Here is a 6,966-nt window from a genome sequence, read left to right as displayed (position 1 = left end):
GATATATAAAGGTTGAAACAAAAATAATATACACATAATACTAAAATTTCTATGGTCATAGTATAGTCAACTAGTGGAAACAAAATATATATTTAATGAAGGTTTATCTGAGAATATTTGGTGTTTTTACCCAAGCCTTATCTACATAACACATGATAATTAAAAGTAACAGACTGGCGAAACTAATCTTATTTGATGTTTAACAGATATAGTTTGAGGCCTCTTCTAATATGGTCAGAGGGACTTAAAGGACAGTTTTTGTTCCTTGCCCTCCAAGGTCAACTAAATTCCAGGGGACTATGGAACATCTCTCAAAATGTTCTGTAACTGTGGTGAGTCACCTGTCCTCTTGTTCAGGGAAGACATGGGGACCCCATGAGATGGACTTGAACCAGTGTCCATTCTACAAAGAGGAGCTTCAACTCAGAGGGAACATTTCATTCATGCTTCCAAGTGAAACCAGACATGGTCAAGTAGGACTTTGACTTATCTTCACATAAATGGGACTGGTAAAAGAAAGGAGCCAGGAGCTCCTCCCAAGCCCATGTGACCCCTGAGGAACAGATCCTCAAATGACCTTAAGTGGAAAAATAAATGGATTTATTTGGGCCAACTGTATTCCCATAAACATCCAAAAGGAAAGTATAATCAAAGAGTAAAGTCATCAGTATATTTCTTTTAAGAGTTCAAGGGATTACACTTCCCAGGCATTAGACTTAAGTCTATATAAAAAGTTATTTAGACAATTATTTCTCATTGATGATTTTGTTCCTAACTAGAAAGTGCTGCTCAGATGTAAGACTTCAATTCTTGGTCTCCAATATTGTAGTACACACCTGTAGCTAAGGGAGACAACCAGCTATTGTTCTAAAATGATGGATAAATTTGTTTTCTCCCCTATCTAGAAGCCTTTGAGGGGGAACTGACACTGATTCTAATCACTCCAACAGCTATCAAAATACCTGTTGAGTCCATCACTCTTGAGTCCAGCCTTGGCAGACACAAGAAAAATGAGGAGAAACCCAATAGAGGGATGCTTTTGGAAGCCCTTGTCAAAGGGCCAAAAATGTCTAAAGTATTTGGGAGCTTGTATCTAATCCTTAAAAGATTTTAGGGTTACCTCTTCGGGGGGGGGATGTTAGAGTAGCTGAATGCCCCATAAAAATAAATAAATAAATCAAAGAAGAAAGAGTACATGAAGTTATCTGAAAAAAGTGATGGGGCGATATGGGAGAAGCTGGAGGGGAGGGAGTGGCCATGGATTTGATCAAAACATCTTATATACATGTATGAAATTCTCAACAAATTATTTTTTAAAAATAAAAAGTAAAAATAAAATAAGAAGAGGAAAACTGTAAATAAAAGATGGCGATAAGCAAAAATAACAGGAAAAGAATAATTATGATTAGAGGATTTTAATATTTTCTGATATTGATGCAACTATTAGGAAATAGTGAAGCGAAGTGTTAAGCAAAAGAGGAATAACCTTGAACTAAAATTGGATAGACTATTGTTTTTACTGCTTAGACTTCCATATTAATAGATATTTAGTCAAGCTTGTGCCACTTTCAGACTTTAAGAAAATAACAAATGTATTTCTAAAGGTGTTCAAATAAATTTTAAGAATATTCACTGAAATAATATAAAATAGTGTTCACCCAAAAAGGTGTATAAATGAAAAATAAACATATGAAAAAATAGTCTGCATGATATGCCATTAGGAAAATACAACTTAAATCATTATGAAATTCCTCTATACCTATTAGAATGAACATGATCAAAACACAGGTGGCCTCCATTGCTACTGAGGATATGGAGCATCAGGAATTCTCATCACGGCTAATGGGGGTACAAAACGTTATAGCCACTTACAAGTTTCTTAGAAAACTAAATATTACTCTTACCATACCTACTCTGTCAATCAGGCTCCTCAATATTTGACCAAATGAGTTGAAAACTAATGTCCATATTAAAAGTTTACACAAGGATATCTGTAGCAATTTTATTCAAAACTTGAAACTTGGGATGGTAAGATGGATCAGTGGCTAAAGGCACCTGCTGCCGTCTGACAACTTGAGTCCAATCTCTGGGACTTCCTTGGTGGAAGGAGAGAATCTGCTCTCGAAAGTTGTCCTCTCACCTCCATACGTGGTGACATGTCTGCACACACATTCATACAGTACGCTAAATTAATTTTTTAATGTAATAAGGAAAAGAACATTTGGACGCTACAACGCTATTCTTTAGTTGGTGAATTAATGAAGAAGCTATGGCACATGCAGGTAAATGATCTGAACGTGCTAAAGTGTGCTGGGGACTGCAAGATGGGTCAGCGCTTAGGAGTATGTGCTGCTCTTCCAGAGGAATGGAGTTCACTTCCCAGCACCTATATCAAATGGTTCACAACAAGCTATAATTACAGTTTCAGGGGACCCAGTGCCTTCTTCTGATCTTCACAGGCACATGGACACACACACACACACACACACACACACACACACACACACACCACACACTAGTAGTAATAATAATAAAAGTTTTTAAAAAATATTTTTAAAGTGTGCTAAAATGAAATGAACTATCAAGCAACCAAGAAAGACTTTGAAGGAACTTAAACACATAGTGCTGCATGAAATAAGTTAAATGGGGAAAGGGCAAGAGGGGGGAGGTAAATAAGAATGAGGTGCAAAGATATGTATGAATGCAAATATTGTAGCAAAACATATTGTGTACTAACTAAAAACAAATTTTAAAAAATAAGTTAATCTGAAAAGGCTGCCTACTATATGATTGCACCTACATAATACTGGAAAGTGCGAAGCTCATGGTGACTGTGGAAAGATCACCTGCCAGAGGCCATGGAACAGACCAAGTGGGGCACAGAAGGGTTTTAGGATAGAGAAATTACTCTGTGTGATGGTACAGTGGTGAATGCTAGCAAATACTACAGACAGATACCATGTAAAATTTTATATTTATAAAAATATAAATCATGGGAGGTGACTCAGCAGTTAAGAGCACTGCCTGCTCTTGCAGAGGATGCGGGTTCGATTCCCAGCACCCAACATGGCAGGTAAGAACCATCTGTAACTCCAGTTCTGGGGATCTGACACCCTCTTCTGACCTCTGCAGGCATTGCATGATATGGGTGCACTTCCACACATGCAGGCAATACACATAAAATGGAATAAAATAATAAAATATTTTTTTAAATCAGTAAAATTGTAAGGATCTGAGAGGCACTAGACAGCAAACTACTGCAAGAAAAACTAAAAATAATTATCACTTGGCAAGCACAGGACAGACCAATGTGTTTGGGATTTGTTTGGTGGTGGTGGTGGTAGTGGTTGCGTTCTTTTGAGACAGGAGCTCACTGTGTAGCACCGACTGGTCTAGAACTTGCTTTGTAGACCAGGCTGACCTTGAACGCACAGAGATCTACCTGCCTCTGCCTCTCGATCACTGGGGTAAAAGGCATGCACCCATGCCCAGCCCCCAATGTTTTCCTTTTTTTAAAAAAGCAAAAGTTAAACTTGTTTACCTAGAACAATTAAGAAATAAATTGAACATTTATAATTTATTAATTTCTAGGAGGTAGTGAATATAGAATTAAAAGTAAACATCAATAGTTTTCCTACATGGTAATTTAACTATGTGCAATAAAAATTATTAAATCTCCATAATAAAATTAGAAATATAAACCAATTGTAGATCAATATTTTCCATATACAGAAAGGCAAAAATTCTTGAGAAATTGTTAACCAATCAAACATATCAATGTATTAATAATACAGCTGATCAAATAGATTCATTTTAAAATTATTTTTGAGAATTTCATTCATTTATACAATGAAATATGATCATATTGACCTCACATTTCCCTCCCTCAGAATACCCACCTCCCAGCTTCATGGCTTTTGTTTGTTTATTTTCAATCATCACATCCAGTTAGTACAGCCCAAATGTGCATGGGTGTGGGGCTAGCCACTGGAGTACGGGAAGTCTGCCAGTGGCCACATTCCCCAAAGGTAATGATTCTTTCTCCCTCAGCAACAGAGCACTGCCAAAAGCTCCCCGGTAAAGGGTGGGGCCTGAATATCATTGACCCGGTCTATGCTGGGATTTTGTCTAGTTTGATCTTATATGCAATCACAGTTGCTGTGAGATCATGATCACTATAGTCATGTCATGTCCAAAATCAGCATTTCACAATATTCCCTCATCCTCTGGCTCCTACATTCTTTCTGTCCCTTCTTCTGTGTTATTCCCCAAGCCTTGGTGGTGGTGGTGGGGTTAATATAGATGTGCCATTTAAGGCTGAGCACTGAGTCTCTGATTCTCAGCACTTTGACCAGTTATGCATCTCTCCATTGGTTGCTGTCTACTATGAAAAGAAGCTTCTCTGACCAAGGCTGAAAGCAGCTGAGGTCTATGGGTAAGCATAAATATGTAGATGGGAATTTGATAGCATGACCATTTATCAAAATAACAATAACAGGTTCAACTCTAGGACTTATAACCTCTCCAGCCATGGGCTTTTGACTAGGCTTACAGTACCAGGCATGAAATTACCTCTTGGGGAGCAGACTTCAAATCCAATCAGAAAGAACTTAGTTACCCCATGAAATAAGGAAGTCTATACAAGATAAGAAAACAGAATTCACTAAAGAGATAGAATTGCTAAAACCAAAATAGCCAAACTAAAAAGCCAAACAAAAGCTGAAAATAAAAACTCAAGCCAAATAAAAACCCCTGGGGAAAGCCTCGCCAACAGAGTGGATCACGTGGAAAACAGAATCAGGACTGGAAGACAGAGCAGAGAAACTGGATTATTCACTAAAGGTAAACAATAAAAATATTAAAATAAGGCCATAAATAGACCATGGGAGACCTTTGGGAAACCATAAAAAGACCTGACCTTCAGATCATGGGCTCTGAAGAAGGTGAATGCCATACAAAGGCATAGAATATATCTTCAATAAAATCACAGAAGACAGCTTGCCATACCTAGAGCAAGACATGCCCAGCTTGGTACAAGAGGCCTACAGAACCCCAAGTAGACAGAACCAGAAAAGAAACTCCCCACAACATATTATAGTTAAAACATTAAAAACACAGAATAAAGTATTGAAAGCTTCAAGAGAGAAAGTTCTAGTCACACACAAAGTCAGGCCCATTAGAATAATACTTGATCATTTGACAGAGCTTTTAAAGCCAGAAGGACCTGGAAAGACATATTTCAAGTTCTAAAAGATCATGACTGTCAACTGAGACCATTATACAGCAAAACTGTCTTTAAAACTTGAAAAATACATAAAAACCTCCCATGATAACAACAGATTAGGGTAGTTATGACCACTAAGCTAGCTCTACAAAGGACACTGGAAGAATGCTTCAGTCTGAAAAGAAGAAAAACATACCCAAGAGGTCTTGGTGAACCCAATAGATTATTGGGAGAAATTGAAGGGTAGCTAAAATTTAAAAACCAATCAATGTGATTTGCTAGATTAGTGGACTAAAAAAAACTATAATCATATCACTAGAGGCCAAAAAAGTACTCAACAAAATTCAACATCCACTTATGATATTTTTTAAAAAAGCACTCAGTAAATCTGAAATAGAGATTTCTTAACTTGATAAAGAATATCTGCAAAAACAGACAAACAAAAAATCTATGACTAATGTTATGAGGATCTTTCTTATGTTGAAGGCAAGAACTCAGTCAAGAAAATAGAGAAAAGCCAGGTGTGGTGTGCACACCTTTAACTCCAGCGCTCAGAGGCAGGCTGATCTCTGTGATACTGAGGCCAGCCTGATCTACATAGAAAGTTCCAGGCCAGCTAGGGATACAGGGAGATGCTGTCTCAAAAAAAGAAAAAAATGGTGAGAGAAAGAGGCTTTAAGGGAGGGACTAAGGATGGTAATAGAACACCTGGAAGGGAAGATACTGGGGCAGAAAGTATAGTGGGAACTTGGGATGGCAGATAGATTGGGGAGGAGCAGAGGGGGGAGAATTCGCCAAAGCTAAGTATATATGAAATTGGTGAGAGCAGCCCAGTGGACCCTGTGTTATGGATTTTAAAGAAGTTTTTATGAACATCATGATGTGGGTGGCATTTTTCATGGGGTAAGATAATACTTTTTATTTCTCACATCTCATTCAACATAATATTGTAAGTCCCAGTCAACACAGTAAGGCAAGAAAAGGAAATGAAAGACATACAAAATGGAAAGGAAAAAAAACACAAGTAGTTTCCAGTTTATTATGATGCTGCAACTTACATTTAAGAGTAACCGGTGCTCTTCACTACTGAGCCCCCCAAGAATCTTCTTTTCACACAGCTCTCTTTGGTTCCACAGCTCTTTTGTCCAGCTTGTGCTGCCTGCAGTTCCACAGGGGTGTGACAAAAGCAACCCCTGGAGCACTTGGAGGGTGGATCTCATTCCCACACAGTGGGCAAGGGCTCCCATTGCTCTTAGTGGCCACGCAGACGCTTCTGGGGTATTTCTAAGCTCAGTCCTAGAGAGAAGAGTTTTGAAGCTGTTCAGAGTCTTCAGGAGACTTTGGGACAGTAGTGAGCAAGTGTCAATGATTCTTCCTTGGCCACATCCAGGGGCAGAAAAGCTTAAATGATGTCTTGATTTACAATATTTCTAGTTCAGCATAGGTTTATGTATTGGCTTAAGTTCAGGATGTAATGTGTCATAAGCTGAGGAAGCCCTATTTGCTAATAAAATGATTTTCTACACAGAAAACCCCAGAGGTTCTCTGACAAAAAAATCCAGAATAAGTGAGTTTAGGAAGGTTGAAGAATTTGAGATCTTCAAACAAACAAAACTCTACCTAGTTCTGTAGCATTAATGTAAAAGCTGGAAGGTTGCAATTTAAAAACACAGAACCTATCTTCTTGAAGTCCCTCAAATTAAGGTAAAGAATAAGAACAAATCATTCTGGAAGAACGCAAA

Source organism: Nannospalax galili, unplaced genomic scaffold (genome assembly GCF_000622305.1).
Source record: "Nannospalax galili isolate Female #2095 unplaced genomic scaffold, S.galili_v1.0 scaffold1384, whole genome shotgun sequence".
NCBI classification, from domain to species: domain Eukaryota; kingdom Metazoa; phylum Chordata; class Mammalia; order Rodentia; family Spalacidae; genus Nannospalax; species Nannospalax galili.
The sequence above is the reverse complement of the archived record's forward strand: the minus strand, read 5'-3'. Positions refer to the sequence as shown.